The sequence below is a fragment of the Dipodomys spectabilis genome, unplaced genomic scaffold (assembly GCF_019054845.1).
Source record: "Dipodomys spectabilis isolate Male_0828 unplaced genomic scaffold, ASM1905484v1 ptg000045l, whole genome shotgun sequence".
NCBI classification, from domain to species: domain Eukaryota; kingdom Metazoa; phylum Chordata; class Mammalia; order Rodentia; family Heteromyidae; genus Dipodomys; species Dipodomys spectabilis.
The window spans coordinates 3,476,964-3,493,797 of NW_024870722.1; the positions used below are offsets into that span (position 1 = coordinate 3,476,964).

The 16,834-nt window shown below is 42.2% G+C and overlaps 1 pseudogene; it reads right to left on the bottom strand.

The window, feature by feature from the left end:
- LOC122106990 overlaps positions 1-16,022 on the bottom strand; it is a 65,444-nt pseudogene extending 49,422 nt beyond the window's left edge.
- Positions 16,023-16,834: the final 812 nt, after the last annotated feature.

Here is a 16,834-nt window from a genome sequence, read left to right on the forward strand (position 1 = left end):
AAAGAAAGAAAGAAAGAAAGAAAGAAAGAAAGAAAGAAAGAAAGAAAGAAAGAAAGAAAGAAAGAAAGAAAGAAAAAGAAAGAAAGAAAGAAAGAAAGAAAGAGGAAGGAAGGAAGGAAGGAAGGAAGGAAGGAAGGAAGGAAAAGAATTAGCCTAAGGATGTTCTCCCATTTATTCCATCAGTCCCTAATGGTTAGACAATTAGAATTTTGTTCAAATTGTGCTATTGTAAATGACGTGACATGAATACCATTTCACATAAAGTCATTTTTCTCACGGTTGTACATCCATTCTGTAAATTCCTGGGAAGAAAATTGCTGGGTCACAGGCCAAGTGCATATATATTTTAAATAGATGTTGCCAAATTGCCCTACATAGATTATTTTTAACAAAGTACTCAGAGTGTAAGATCACTTGTTTTCCCACACCCTCTTCAACACTATTTGGTCTGTGCCCATCTGACAGAAGAAGATGGACAATTCATTTCTTCTCTGGTCTCAGGATACAGACATTTAAACTACAAACCCCTTCGTTTATTCATTTAAACAGTGCAAAGACTTTAACACACACAGCTCTATCCTAGGCACTCCTTTCCCTCCATACAAAGAACCTTTCTCCATATAACTGTAGGTGGATTAAGAGTCTTTCAGGTGGCTAAGACTTGAACAACTCCTGATATCTTAATTGTGGAATAAGAATAATTATTACTATTCAAGATTTAGGAAAGCAAATAAATAATCATCCTGGACCAACTCTCTCCCCAAAATCCGACCCACCTAATTTCAAGTTGGGAGCAATTATGGAAGTCAGAGTCAGATAGATGGGGAACAAAGTAGCCCATTTATTTGCAAGGGAAGCCAATTGCAATCTGAAGCTTAAACCTGGAAACAGAAGAGTTCGTTCTCTAACATCTGCCCTCATCACTAAAGAAAGCCATCATTAAAGCCACCCCCACTTTCCCCGCACCCATACCCCTTTACCCCTGTCACAGGCAGGCCTGTGAAGATGGCAGCTCCTCTGAAGAAAGCAGTGGCTACTATTACCCAGCTTGGAAGAAAAGCGAATTACCTGAGGCCAGCTGCTCCCAGAAGGATACACATAGAGAGCAAGCCATATGGACCCATCCAGCTCCAGCAGCCATGACAGACAGAGAGTCCCTCCCCTCGTCTCTTCTTTCCCAGGCAAGGAAGTCTTCACCTTCTGAGTAAAAGGAAGGGAAGTAGGGGTGGAATACTAATTGTTTAATCTAGAGGGACAAATTATGAAGAGAATGGGGTGGGAGAGACTAAAGAGTCTGTTACAAAGGAATTTGTTAAGAAAGCATTATGAGAAACAGGACAGTGACCGAAAACCAAACACACAATAAGTATTTGGAACAAAGATAAGTGGGAGTTGGGAGACTTCAATGGGATCTCATCTTCCTTGGGGCTTGAGGCCACACTGCACCTCTTCCTGTTGGGCAGCTTTATCACTGGGCTTGTCCTACAACATTCCATTCTTCTAAGACTGCATAGAATCTGAGAGAGAACCGTGGCCGCTTACTTCCCTGAAAGACGATTCTGCTTCACCATAGAATGAGGGGTAAGAGGTCAGGGTAAGTCTTTAGAAGTACTTTCCCACAAAGCCTTGCAAATGCTTCGCATTTATACACATTAGAAGAGAAGCTAACTTTCCTGCTGATGGGCTTCTCACTAGTTAAGACTGCTCTGTCCCAGTGGCTCTGCCAGCAGCTCCTTGTCCATACCATCTCCTTGGCCACTTTCTACGTTGTTGGTCATGTGGTTCAAACTTGGGGCCTGTGTGCTGTCCCTGAGCTTTTTCACACAAGGCTAGTACTCTGCTACTATGAGCCACAGCCCCACTTCCAGTTTTCTGGTGATTAACTGGGAATAAGAGTCTCACAGACTTTTTCCTGCCCAGTCTGGTTTCAAACTGTGATCCACAGATTTCAGCCTCTTGAATAGCTAGGTATTACAGGCATAAGCCACCAGTGTCTATCTGGCTTTGCTTGCCCACTTCTAATGTTTTAGTCATGAGATCCTGGCACCAGCTAATAATCCATGTGCACGGAACATCTTTGTTCCTTTCTATAGACATTCTATTGAAGGTTCTTTTTTTTTTTTTTTTTTTTTTTGTCAGTCATTAGGCTTGAACTCTGGGCCTGGGTGCTGTCCCTGAGCGATTTAGCTCAAGGCAAGCACTCTACCATTTGAGCCACAGTGCCACTTCCGTTTTGCTGGTGGTTAATTGGAGATAAAGAATCTAATGGACTTTCCTGCCTGGTCTGGCTTTGAATCATGATCCTCAGATCTCAGCCTCTTGAGTAGCTATGATTACAAACATGAGCCACTGGCGCCTGGCTCTATTGATTTCTTAATGTCATGCTGAAGTTTGACCGAGCCTCTTATATTTTGAGTGTGAATTCAATATATGGCTTATGTCCCTTGTCCTTTCTATGGACTTAGTCTGTTAATCCAGACTTAGTGCTTTAATCCAGAAAGAAAGAAGGAAGGAAGGAAGGAAGGAAGGAAGGAGGGAAGGAAGGGAAGGAAGGAAGGAAGGAAGGAAGGAGGGAAGGAAGGGAAGGAAGGGAAGGAAGGAAGGAAGGAAGGAAGGAAGGAAGGAAGGAAGGAAGGAAGGAAGGAAGAAGGAGGGAAGGAGAAAGAGGAGGGATGATAGAGAGGAAGGGAAGGGGAAGGGGAGGGAGGAGAGATGAGAAGGAGGGGATAGGGGAGGGAGGAAGACAGGGGGAAGGGGGGAGGAAGAGAGGAGGAAGGAGGAGTAAGAGGAGGAAGGGGGAGGAAGAGAGGAGGAAGGGGAAGGAAGAGGGGAGGGAGGAGGGAAGGGAAGGATGAAGGGAAGGAGAGGAGGGGAGGGAGGGAGGAAGGAAGGAAGGAAGGAAGGAAGGAAGGAAGGAAGGAAGGAAGGAAGGAAGAAGGGAGGAAAGAGGCAAGCACCAAACCTACAAGGTGACACAAAAAGCACAAGGGTTCTCTGAGTGCTTAAGGAAACAGTGTCAGGACAGGAAGTAGAGAGGTTGTGTGAGCAAATCAAGCTAATTTTCCAAAATAAAGCTAAAATGATCAGGGATCTTGTAGGGAGCTCAACTGCAGATCTAGGAAAATTCTTTTTTTTTTGGGGGGGGGGTCCGATCGTGGGGCCTGAACTCTGGGCCTGGGCACTGTCCCTCAGCTCTTCAGCTCAAGGCTAGTGCTCTATCACTTGAGCCACAGCGCCACTTCTGGCTTTTTTCTTTTTGTTTATGTGGTGCTGAGGAATCGAACCCAGGGCCTCATGCATGCAAGGCAAGCGCTCTACCACTGAGCCACCTTCCCAGCCCAGATCTAGGAAAATTCTGATCACTGGGAGGAAGAAGAAGGAAAAGGGCTGGTTGATCAAACCAGTTTTCCGCTTCAGCTTCTGTTTTATTACAAAGATGACAAAATTGTGGTTATGTTCATTTCAAAAAGTAAATAAGGAAAATAAAAGAATACGTCTTCTTTTTCTTAAAAAAAAAAAATTAGGAAACCATATGTTCCTTGTGAAAAGTTGGGAGAAAAAAATGTCACCCGCAGTCATAGCATCCAAAAAGAAACCACTGCTAATGTTTATGCATTGCTTTTCAGTCTTCCAAGCCAGCCTTTTTTAGAGTTTTGCCTTAATGTCATATATTAAACATAAAAGTTCATACTTTGCTCTTTTCCAGGTTGATATCACAGCCTGAACATTTTTCTAGTTAGCATCGTTGGCTGATGATGCCTCTGAGACGGCTCCTCTAGTCTCTTCCCCACTTATTCTTACAAGTTAGGGAGAAATCCTGAGCTACTGCTACTACCTTATGCTCCTCTTCCTTACTTCCCTATGCTTACTTATGGTCCCCTGAGACAGCAGGAACCAGAAAAAGCAGAAAAGATGTGGATACGTGTGTGTGTGTGTGTGTGTGTGTGTGTGAGAGAGAGAGAGAGAGAGAGAGAGAGAGAGAGAGAGAGAGAGACAGACAAAGACAGAGAGACAGAGAGACACACAGAGAGAGAGAGAACGCGCATATGCAAGCATGCATGCACTGGGGCTTGGACTCAGGGCTTAGAGGCCATTCCTGAGCATTTTTTGCTCAAGGCTAGCACTCTACCCTTTCAGCCACAGTTCAAGCAGCTTTTAGCGGTTACTTGGAGATAAGAATTTCACAGACTTTCCTGCCCAGACTGGCTCTGAACTGCACTACTCAGATCTCAGCCTCCTGTGTAGCTAGGATTACAGGCATGAGCCACCAGCACCCAGCTAAGATGTGAACATTTAACAAGCACTTGTAGCTATGAACTGTTTAAAATCCAAACCTGGATTCAGGGCTGAGTCCTTCTTTCTTTACAGAGGATTTGTAACTCCAAGGAAACAGGGTTTGGAAATGAAAGGTTTAAGACACCAAAACTAGAAGAAATAAAAAGAAGTTGTGGAAAATGAAGAGACATGGTCAATGTGGAGAAGCAATGATATGCAGTACTTTCTTTTTGTTATTTTTTTTTTTTTGTCGGTCGTGGGGCTTGAACTCTGGGCCTGAGCGCTGTCCCTCAGCTCTTCAGCTCAAGGCGAGCGCTCTACCACTTGAGCTACAGTGCCACTTCCTTTCTTTTTGTTTTTTGTTTTTTGGTTTTTTTTTTGGTTTTTTGTCGGTCATGGGACTTGAACTCTGGGCCTGAATGCCTTCCCTCAGCAATTCATCTCAAGGCAAACGCTCTGTCACTTGAGCTACAGCACCACTTCCTACAGTACTTTCTTATATGCAGGGCTGTCCACTTTCCCTCTAGGCAAAAAGTGTCACTAGCCTCATGTAGACCACACTGTACTGGTTGACAACTGAGAGTCTCTGAAATCTGTATCTCAAGTACAGAAGACTATATTATGCCCCACAGTACATTATTTCCAATTCCAGGCTGTCTTTGGAAACAAACCCTGCCAGAAAGAATCAGGGCCTTCCATGTGGATTGTATTTGTAATATAGTAATACTGATCAGGGAAGCAAAGTACATTGATAGGACCTTGTTATACCTTCAGGCCCTCAACAAAGATAAGATCTGCTGTCTACAAGTGGCCAAGGGTCCTTGCTCCTACACAAAATAGCATCAGAACAATGCCAGTGAAGAGTTCACTTACTCTTGCTAAATCAATGCTCTTGCTAAGTCAATGCAGTGACTTCCACCCCTTGTACATATTGGAATCACCTGAACAGCGGCCCAAAACATTGATGCTTGTGTCCCTGTCCACAGATAGTAACTGCATCCATTTTGGAAGTAGACCAAGTGCAGAGGGTGAAGGAGGGAAAATATGATCTAAATATGCTATGCCCATGGGTAAAAAAATGGCACAGTGAAGCTTGTTGAGATTGGATTTAGAAAAGCACAATGGATGAAAGAGATGGAAGGGGTGAGTTTGATCAAGGTTCCTTGTATGCATATATGGGCGTGTCAAAGTGACATGCATGACTAATTGATGTAATCAAAATGTACACAAAATAGATACTGGTAAAATGTGACTAGGTGACGCTAATGTGTGTTGGACAAGTGGAAGCCATCACTTACTGTTATGATCCTCAGAAATGACTTCTCCTTAGAGATAGTCTACTGCCGCTACTTTACACAGCCCATTTCCACAATTCTGATTTGGTATGCTCTGGAAACGTTATCTAGATGATAACGAAAATAAGAGGAAAGGGATTTGGAACAATGCAAACAATTCTACATGAACTGTAGAATCATACCTTTAAAAAAAAGAAAAGATTAACTGGGCACTAGTGGCTCATGCCTATAATCCTAACTACTCAGGAGGATGAGATCTGAACATGGTTCAAAGCTAGCTGGGGCAGGAAAGTCTGTAAGACTCTTATCTCCAATTAACCACTGGAAAACTTGTTCAAAGTATGGCTCAAAGTGGTAGAGAACTAGTCTTGAGCAGAAAAACTCCACAACCAACCAAAAAAAAAAAGAAAAAGAAAGAAAGAAAGAAAGAGAGAGAGAAAGAAAGAAAGAGAGAAAGGAAGGAAGGAAGGAAGGAAGGAAGGAAGGAAGGAAGGAAGGAAGGAAGGAAGGAAGGAAGGAAGGAAGGAAGGAAGGAAGAAAAATAGAAAACATCAAATATGTCAACTCAGAGACTTTAACTTTTGGAGTTTCTTTTAGATAGCCAAGCTAGCAACCAAATATGTGAAATTTTACTCTATCTCCACGTGTGATGGATCATATGCTTGCAGATATTTAGTCTACAAGTGAGGTATTCCAACTAGAGTATCTTCCTCTGTCCTCGAGTCCAACTTTTATCCAACTTAAGATTAAGAAATGCAAGAGCAGGTGTCATCTCTTCAGTTTGTCTCTGTGTGGCATCTTGAGGAGAAACATGTTCTCAGCAAATGCTCAGTGTTCTTTAACACTCATGCTGCTGCTGGTTCTCCCAGAGCTGGCTAATGGGCCAAGGAACTGCCATGACTCCTAACGACAGGCACTTCTTATTGAAGTGGTGCCTGGGGGTCTTTCTTGGGGATACCGTGTAAGATTTCTTCCCAATTAAAATGTTCCAGATGAGGATCGTGATGTGTTCTCCAGGGAGGGGACAGGCTGTTGGAGAGCTAAAAGCAATGTGTTCACCTCACAGCTTCCCACTCAACTGCCCTTTAAATGGGAAAACAATTTTCGTCATCCCCTGCAGGAAGCTGCTCAGAGCCAGAGTGTCTTTCTCTGAGCATCCTTGAGAGATCTGGACCACAGGGAGAGCTGGTCCTCTAAGGTCCTGGCTGATGCAATCAAGCACAGATATAGTCCTCACTTCTTACTCAAGAAAGTAAATTAAGAGTTTTAGAAAACAACTCTACTTTTACCACAGAGACCAAAGACATATCAGCCTGTGATAGCTCAACTCAACAATGGTGGTGACCAGAGAGACATGAACACATGGATCTGACCACTGGGAGATCCATGTTTTCTACTGGTGTCACGGCCACAGCTTAAAGCAATCTCGCCCTCTGCCTTGTTTCACAGATTTCTTTAAACACCTTTTGTCTTCTTCAGTCAGACTCTTTCAGAGAGACTCTTTAACAATGTATTCATTAGCACTGCACAGAATCCAGTCCCAGTTGTGTTTTCCCCCAGTGTACTGGCAGGGACTCTGGAAAAGTTGTGATAAAGAAATTACTTAAAATGACTATTGGATGGTAAGGGGAAACAAAGGAGGAGACAACAATGCTTGATAAGAAATGTACTCATTATCTTGCCCATGTAATTGTAACCCCTCTGTATGTTATTTTCACAATAAAAAAATAATAATTAAAAAAAAAACAATGTTCAAGAGGAAGTGTACTCATAACCTCACTCATGTAACTGTAACCCTCTGTATAGTAGCTTTACAATAAAAAAAAAAAAAAGAGAAAGAGACATGCTGGGCACTGGTGGCTCACACCTATAATCCTAGTTACTTAGGAGACTGCTCTGGGGATCAGGGTTCAAAGCCAGCCCAGGCAGAAAAGTCTGTGAGACTCTTATGTCCAGTTAAGCACAAAAAGCAGGGACTGGCAAAGAGAGGGGGGAGGAGGAAAGATGGAGGGAGGGGGAGAAAAGGGTGGGGAGAGATTAGATATTAATATGACACAAGTGTTGAAATATTTTCATCATGCCAGGGTACTAGGAATGGTTCATAGTGTTGAATTTTAAAGATACTTTTTTTATCCTTTAGGGAAAAATTCTCAATTATTGTTTTCATTTGAACAGTGAGATCCCAGTACTCAGGTGACTATGAAATATTATTGGAGAATCTTGTCACAAAGATTTAAAGATTCAACTACCCTGTTTAGTAAAAGCCTAGCAAGAGACATTTGGGAATTGCAATTAGTTCAGATGGTCTGGTTAAAATATGTGAATGAGCTCACAGTGACTGGCCCTAATTTTGAGCACTGTCTTAACATAATCACAGTATGGAACCATTTCTCCTGATGCAGTCATAGTATCACCTAAAAGGCTTAGATTTGCATGCAACAGGTTACCTATCTAAGGTTTTCAGATTAACCAGAGAACTTACACCTCATGTTAGACTGAAACAGGTTATTATTAAATTACCTGTCCTACGGAGCAAGAGAAAACTGAATGGATCTTGTGCTAATAGCAGAGTTTATGAAGCCCTCAGCAATAAACTTACATTGAACCCTTTGTTTGGACTGGGAATACCAGAACACCTTTAAAACAATACCACATGAATTTACAACTTCATTTAAATTGTGTGCATGTGAAAAGCAAGGCCTAGCCCTCAGGGTCCTTCTGCAGACTTTGGGAAGTATACCCTAACTGATTGTGTCTCCTCAAAACAACTTGAAAAATCACAGTGAAAAGATGGCAGGCCTGCTTAGAGACTGCTGCTGGTCTTTATGACCTGCTCCAAGAGGGTGAAAAGTTTACATTGGGGCAGTCCATTGTAGTATATGTGACTTCTCAGTTTCTGGTTCTTCTAATATGTCTAGTTTTACCATATAAGTAATTCATCTCCAGTAGAAACTAATACAGAAAAAAATCAGATAACAAACAATTAGGTTACAACAAACATGAATATCACAAATGTGATTCGACTTGGGGCCAAACTGACACATTGATTTTCTAGCTTATCTTACCAGATCTCTAATGAAGGTAAAGTGTTCTGTTATGTGTCTTCCATAAAAAAAAAAAAAAAAAAAAAACAAAAAATGACTATTTAACTCATTAGCTCTTCATTACAAACTATTATTTGTCACATTCAAGGGGATAAATCTGTTGGTGGGGAAGAAAGTTGTTGGAGGGGGAGGAAATGATTGAAGAAACAAGTTATGAGTGAGGGAAGAGGTAATATTGTCCCAAAAGAACTGTACTGTTTACCTGACTTATATAACTGTCACCCTTATGTACATCACCTTTTTTTTTGGGTGTCAGAAGTAGTGCCTGAACTCTGGGCCTGGGCACTGTCCCTCAGCTCTTTAGCTCAAGGCTAGCACTCTACCTCAGCTCTTCAGCTCAAGGCTAGCACTCTACCTCAGCTCTTCAGCTCAAGACTAGCACTCTACTTGAACCACAGTGCCACTTCTGGCTTTTTCTGCTTATGTGGTGCTGAGGAATCGAACCTAGGGCCTCACGCACACAAAGCAAGCACTCTACCACTGAGCCACCTTCCAGCCCTGTACATCACCTTTATAGTAACATTTATTTTTAAATTTAAGAAACAAGTTATACAAAATCCTCGAAGAATCCCAAATAAGGAACCAATGACCCCTTTCTGTGTTTAGATCATTCTGAAAGTAGTGTGTAAAAAGGAGAAATACTATGACTGTTTTTTCCCTGTTCCCTCTTTTCTGTTTTCCTAAATCCTTCCCAACAGAGACATTAGTAACCCTCTATTCTATGACTGCACTTGATTTTCTTTTTTTCTATATATTTTTATTGTAAAAATACTGTACAGAGGGGTTACACTTACATGAGTAAGGTAAAGAGTACATTTCCTATAAAGCATACTTACCTCTTCCTTTGTTTTTTTCCCTACCATCCCTTTCCCCACCTCCTCATCTCCTCTCTCTTCCCCACTCCCCCCTCCCAAAATTGTAAAGTTCATTTCAACATAGTGTCTTGTACATCTCATTGTTACAATGGGTCAACCTGTATCCTGGCACCGGAATCAAATACAGTGAAAGCAGGGCTTATACCCTGGGGAAGAACATACAAAAGAAACAAAAAAAAAATCACATAGTTCATTATAAATACATTAAAAACCAGATAAAAGCACTAGTGTACCTATCTTAGGGTTCATTTTGCTTATCATCATCTTATATGTTCATATGTACATAGCTTTTGACCTTTTCTGCTTGTCCTACACATATACTAGCTATTGCAAATAAGGGAAACCATGGGACCTATGTTTCTTTAGGCCTGGTTTGCTTTACTTGCACTTGATTTTCATGATACCTTTCTCTCTGGATTTTCTTCCTTTCTGATGCTCCTTCAACTACTGGCTTCTCACACTCTGTCTTTGGCCTATTCCCAGATGCTCCCCCAAATGTTCAGGAAAGCAACCCTAAATAACACCCTACTTGAATTTCAGAGGCAAGAGACAGATTCTGTTCATGCTAGCTTATAGACTCCCATGGCTCCCATAGGTATCTATAGGTTAGTGGCTACCTGTTGTATAGCTCTAGTTCTAATCTTCACCCAATTGTTTCCTGTGAGAGTCCTCAGATCCAACACATACAATATAAAATTCAGCACCCTGGTTCCAAACTCCACTTTCATTCCTTATCTTACAGTGGACGCTCTCACCCATCAGTCAAGCCAAAAGTTGAAGTCCAGCTTCAAATCTTTCACTCCGTTTTTCAACATTTGTCTCAGGAATTGAGTTTGGCTTCTAGGCAGAAAAGAAATCACAGTTGGGTTTTTTTTCTTTAATTCCACATACAGTAAGAGTATTAGAGGTTCTGGTGTCTAAGATTGGTGTAATGGGCCCATCATGCCACTAGCCCCCTCTGGAGATTTGCTTTGCCTCTTTGACAGCTTTCATAGGATCCCACCCTTTCGAATACATCACAGTTACAAGATGACTACTCCCAAGTTCTGGGCAGAAAGATACAGAGGAAAGAGACAATTAAGAGTTGCATAAGTCTCCTTTAAGACTCTTCCAGAAGAATACTACATTTCATTAGCTGCCTCTTCAAGAAAGCCACAGAAACAGATTTTTAGATGGTTCTTTCACATCTCCCAACAACATGTAAGGTCTGTTCACAAAGAGAAGAGATAGAATGGCTAGTGGTGTGGGAAGACACAAACCAGTGCCATCCATTCTACTTTCTTAATATCTTTCTAACTCAACCCCCAATTGTGCTTGATTCAGACCCACTTCAGTTTCTCCTGTAGATTAATTCAATCACCTCCTCAAGGGACCCTTAACCACCACCTCTTCCCTCACAACTGCTCTTTACACTGCCACTACAATTATCTTTCTTGACTAGCCAAGATAGCCTAGTCAAAGTACATCTCTGCTTAAAATGTTTCAGGCATTCTCCTTTAGCCCTTAAGGAAAAAAAAATGCCTTTGCATGGTTTTAAGCCCTTCCCAGTCTAGCTCAAAAGCATTTCTGGACCTTGCTTTTCTCTTATCTCCCCAAGTTCTGTGCATGCCAACCATGTTTTCACCCTAGATCCTCTCCACTCTTTACAACCACATCTGCAACACAGACATTGTTATGTATGGTCAAGGATCCCATCTGAGGACGTATTCCCACAGCAAAACAACCTATTCACGTGGTGGAAACCAATCCACAGGTTGTGCTCCTTGTTACACGTGTGCAATGATCCTCTTTAAAGCCCAACAAGCCTGCCTCCTGGATTTCTAGAAATAAGTTGAAGATGCACAGGATGGGAGATTCGAATCTGCTACCCTAAAACATTCAGGACGATTGAACTAAAGGCAATTAAGAAGATGATAACTCTCTCTGTATAAAATCCAGAGGTAGCTATGCCCTCTTCTCCTAGAAGAACAGTGGTGAACTATTGAGGACTCTCAGAGGCCTGGAGAGAGCAACAGGGGAATCTACATTAACAGGTTTCACTCACTTGCCCTTACCTGCCACAGTTTTGCCTTGCCACAAATTGCTGCTCTTAGAAACCCAAAGTCTTGTTCCTTTGTGTCCTGAAACTTCTCTAAAGATGTACTGTTCTTGGTTGAAACTGAACAGAAGCAAGAATTCAAAGCCATCTCTTGGAAAACTAACTCATTTCATTCCCTGGTATCTGCCTTGTCTGTGTTAATACACTTCTGTTTGTTTTCTCTTGATAATCTTCCCTTGCATGGGTCTATTCTGCTTAAAATTCTTAGCTGAGGCATGAAGAAAAAAATCCTTTTCTCCCCCTACACTATCAAGGAAAGGAGAAAAAAAAAAAGATGTGGGGAATTTTTACCTATCACTTCCTCTATAGTCTAATTAGTCATCAGAGTCCTGGCTTTCACATGTCTAACAGGAGAAAGGGGAAAACGTAACTTCCCACTTGAGGGATACCCCTTGTCAGCTGAGATCCCCTCATGGAGATGAAAGCAGGCCAGAGGAAAAGTGCTGAATGATGAAAGCAAAGGTGAATCGCGATGAAAGGGGAGCTGTACCCTAGATACATATGATCTTCTGCAAAATGTATTCACCAGCCTAGATTCAATCCTGAGATGTGTGGCTTGCAAACAAGAACAGAAAGAATCAAGAAAAAGCGAGAAGGTAGCCGGATGTGAGGATGCTTTTCCCTAGTTTTCTCAAAACCCTTGCAAACACAAGAGGAAAAAAAACAAACTGCAGTCAGGCATCACCGCTGGGTCAACAAGGATGAGGGTAATGCAAGGTGATGTGTTTATGATGCCTTGAGCTCAGATCCTCTGACTATTTAAAACCCCTGTGGAAAATGGAACCCTGAGTCTATTTTGCCATCTGTCATCTGGCTCCTTCCTGGGAGCCTTCCGTGGGCCTCATCCATGCCAGCTCAGTGCTATTCCTTTTACTGTAAATAAATGCTACTGGCAGGGAGCTGGCCTATCACCCCACCTGGTACTAACACTTGGCTGCTTTTTTCAGCACACACGTCACCTGGAATGAAGTCGGTAAATGAGTCAAGTGTCCTGGAGAGAGAAATATAATGATCACCAAGTCCGCCCGATGAAAGAAACTGCTAAGAACACAGCGCAGATCGGCTGTCTGTTGATTTATCTTACTGTAGATCTGCGGGGAAATTTCTTTAGAGATGTTGGCAGGAACAACAACAGAGGGGGGAAGAAAAAAACTTTTAAACCTTTGAGGATCTTCGTTTTTCAGTGTTACTTCCTCTTGGCTAGTTACTGCTTCACCATTCCACATTCTTTTAAAGAAATCACTTTTTATTTTTCTGATGCTATATTTAGCCACAAATGTTCAAAGGGAAATAGAGGGCAGGTGAGGAAAATTCCAACATACTTCTCCATTGCAACCCAAAGCAATTTTTTTTCAGAGGGGAGAAGTGTTCAGGGGTTGGATAAATGACAGAGGGAAAATGAAATGAGGGTTTGGAAAAAAAGGAGTCTGAGTCCTCAGAAGCAGTAGTAGCCTTAACCTCCCCCGATGTTGACACAATCTTATAACTCATAGATTTACAGTAGCTTTTTGGAATAAAACTGGCCACCAAAAGTGGAACACTTCAGTCTAATTTGCAAAATATAGCCCATCAGCCTATGGATGGGTTCCAGAATTACCCAAGATCTATCATTGCCAAAGTCCAGTAAGAGCTCCAGTTTGACAAGCTCCTACTGGCCAAATGCACCAGCTCTATCATTGTTATCCCATGCTCTTTTCTTCTGCTTAGCTCTAGTTCTCCAATGTCAATGGATAAGTAGCATGACAAGAAGGTACAGCTCTTTCCAAGAACACTAGTAGGCTATTTTATTGTGGGAGATAGGTGATTTCTTTTATCACCCATCTCTAGATTCATGACTGAGGCTCCTTTAATAAAGAAAAGCAAATAAATAACTATGTGTATCTGTGTGTGTGTGTGTGTGTGTGTGTGTGTGTATGTGTATTTGAGGTGACACAGGAACCTTCATAAGGAAGACCCAAAGGCCAACCTGTGACCTTTTTTTCTTTTTTTCCTTTTCTTTTATTTTGTCAGTCATGGGACTTGAACTCAGAGCCTGGGTGCTGTCCCTAAGCTGTTATTCCCCCCCCCCCCCCCCCCGTCAAGGCTAGCATTCTACCACTTTGAGCCACAGCACCACTTCTGGCTCATTGGAGACTCTTATGAGTCTCATGGATTCCTGCCAGGCTGGCTTTGAACCACAATCCTCAGATCTCATCCTCCTGAATAGCTAGGATTACAGGCATGAGCCACCAGCACCTAGCTCAACCTGTGTATTTTTTAATGCTTAGGTTTGATGACAAAGCAGATAGTCATAAAGAAGTATGACTGGACAAAGGAAGTATGATGAATGATAATAAAATAGGGACACAGCAAGGAGTATTATGATTCTTCACTGTGCTTCTTTGTCCTCAGAAAAAAAAGGAGGTTCCTTGCCTCTAACTCACCTCTCCAGTTAGGGTTTTATGCATTTCTGGGAGAGAAGGTCATGGAGTCTTCCCTCAGTCCTAGGACCTGCTTCAGAGAAGGACGCTTCTCTGTTCCTCAGATTCCAAGTTGGCATCCTTTGGAGTAGTGTGTTCTGATCTCCAACATCAGTAGCTCCCTTGATATCCCTTTAATTGTGACTATACTTCTGAAAATAACTGAAGATAACTTTCTGGTCCACTCCCATTTGCTTGCCGGCTCTTTGCTTAGTAATAAGAACTTAGATCAGTCTTCATTAATTTTTGGATGTGCCCAGGTCATCAATGAAGCTGCAGCAAAGGCTTGTAGTCTGTACAGAGCAGTCCATGACAGAGTTAATTATGTATGTATTTAACAACAATTTTGGAGCAGGACCAGTTAACACTTAATAGATCTTGACTTTTTCCTCTCCTCTTCTGAACCCTTCCCTATTGCTTAGAGAAGAATGTTGAAGTCAAAATCTCAGGATAGTACAGGGATTGGAGAGAAAAAATACAAGAATGAAGAAAAAAGTTGTTTCTGAACTTGGAATTTCCCTTTGTCTCCTACATAGTCCCAACTCAAGGAAGTGCAGGAGCCAGGCACTGGTGGCTCATGCCTGTAATCCTAGCTACTCAGGAGGCTGAGATCTGAGGATCACAGTTCAAAGCCAGCCCGGGCAGGAAAGACCATGAGACTCCTATCTCCAATAAACCACCAGAAAACCGGAAATGGCGCTGTAGCTCAAGTGGTAGAGCGCTCGCCTTGAGCTGAAGAGCTGAGGGACAGCACCCAGGCCCAGAGTTCAGGCCCCATGACCGACCAAAAAAAAAAAAAAGAAAGTGCGGGAGATAAAGATTACCGTGCCAGTGTCTGTCTTAAAGTTGAGACAGCCATGGAAGACCATCCTTGAGTCTCAACTAAAAGGTGGCAGGTCAGGTTGTGAGAGACAGTGGCAGCAAACTAAGCACCATGGGGTCTTGGTCAGAATGGACCTTCTAACAAAAGACAGATTCATAAGAGAAAACCAAACAGATGCTTATTGATATGTATTTCCCACAGACATTCAGACACCCAGCAGGTGAGTAGTTCTCAAAAAGGTATCTGTGAATTCCAGCGTAGAGATACTCTTCAATGAAGAACACTGGGTCTTTAGAGAAGTTACCTGACAAAGGAAAAGCCAAACTTGAGGAACAGCAAATGAATGACAGTAAAATATAATGATGGAGATTTCTCTGCTACCATCTCCAAGCCCATAAGGTTCAAAATCATCTTCAGTGGTTAGCCCTGGCCTCACTAACAGAAAGATATGCAGGTTATCTCTTGCTTTCAGGCCAACAGAGCTCTCCTCTTCTTAATGATGAACAATTCTTCATAACTTTTGGTGGCAAACTTTGGTCACCCAGAGCAGTGACTGGTAACAGAGGAAATCACCTGACTAATGAGTTCCTCCCTACTCATTGGCAGACAACTGATATCTATCTAACTGCCTAGCTAGGTAGCGAGCTATCAGCCTCTCCCCCTTCTTTCTCTCCCAGTTTCTTAAGACAGTCTGGCTGTTGGCTGGCCTTGAACTCATGATTCTCCTGCCTTTGCCTGGAATTACAGGTATGAACCACCATGCTCAGTGTAGTTTCTTGATCTCTCTATCTTCTGGAAAGAATATAATCTAGTATCTATTTATGATTCTAGTCTTTTTTTTTTAATCAAGAGCATAGGAGTATCTGGGAACTATAACTCAAGCCTGAATCTTATCTATTTGAGAGGCAGTCGTGGGAGGGTGATCAAGGTTCAAAGCTAGCCCAAGCATCAAAGTTCATGCAAGGCTATCGCACTCTGTGGCTGAGCACGGTGGAATTTACCTGTTCTTCCAGTTACCAGGAAGCCCAAGGGCCAGGTGCAGTGGTGCACAGTTATCCTCAGCAATGTAGGGGAGCACAAACAGAAGGATCATAGTCCGGCCCAGCCTGAGCATGAAGCAAGACCCTACCTCAAATATAACTAAGCCAAAACATGTCCTGTCTGAGGGCAATGAGGGATTAGAAAAGAGAGGCAGAGAAGTGGAGAGAGAAATACTGGGCAAATATAGTCATAATACTCAAAGTATCTATGTGAAACAGAACTAGAAAACTTGAAAAATGGGTGGGATAAGATAAATGAGGTGGTGATAGAGAATGATAGAAAGAGTAACACTGGGGCTGGGAAGGTGGCTTAATGATAGAGTGCTTGCCTAGCATGCAGGAAGCCCCGAGTTTGATTCCTCAGTACCATGTAAACAGAAAAAGCCAGAAGCGGTGCTCTGGCTCAAGTGGTAGAGTGCTAGCCTTAAGCAGAAGAAGATCAAGGACAGTGCTAAAGTCCCCGGACTGGAAAAAAAAAAGAAAAAGGAGTAATACTGGTACAGATGCATTGTACACATAAATAGACATGTTAAATGGAAACCTCTTCATGACTACTGGAAAGATAATAAAATGAATAGAGTAGCAAAGAAAGCTTAACTAGATCAAATTAAATATAAACAAAAAATAACCAAGGCAAAGAAGAGCCGGAGATGTGGCTCACGTCCTACCTGCCTTCTTTTCAAGTAAGAAGCCCCAAGTTCAATCCCCAGGATTGCCAATTAAAAAAAGAAAAAGCAAAGGACTATGTAAATGTAGAAAAAGTGAAGAACTGTGTTAGCTACACATTTTCCTTTCTTTTGCAAGTGCGAGGAAGAGATAAGTAGACCTCCACCAGTAAGCAAGGTATTGCATCAATAATATCCCA